This window comes from Cicer arietinum, chromosome 3, assembly GCF_000331145.2.
Source record: "Cicer arietinum cultivar CDC Frontier isolate Library 1 chromosome 3, Cicar.CDCFrontier_v2.0, whole genome shotgun sequence".
NCBI lineage: Eukaryota > Viridiplantae > Streptophyta > Magnoliopsida > Fabales > Fabaceae > Cicer > Cicer arietinum.
In genome coordinates, this window is record NC_021162.2 from 28,302,786 (window position 1) to 28,303,222 (window position 437).

The following is a 437-nucleotide window of genomic DNA, read 5'->3' on the forward strand; positions in this document are numbered from 1 at the left end:
ACGTTAAGCAAACAGACATATTAAGAGATTCCTCATTCTTAATATACTTTTGACTTAAACGATCTCCACACAAAACATTCGGTAAACAAGACTTTAAGAGATTCCCCATTTTTAATTCTCATTTACTGAAACGATTTTCAAAAACCAACATTAAGTAACCGAGACATTAAGAGATTCCCCATTCTTAATTCTCATTTACTGAAACGATTTTCAAAAACCAACATTAAGTAACCGAGACATTAAGAGATTCCCCATTCTTAATTCTCATTTACTGAAACGATTTTCAAAAACCAACATTAAGTAACCGAGACATTAAGAGATTCCCCATTCTTAATTCTCATTTACTGAAACGATTTTCAAAAACAAACATTAAGTAACCGAGACATTAAGAGATTCCCCATTCTTAATTCTCATTTACTGAAACGATTTTCAAAAAC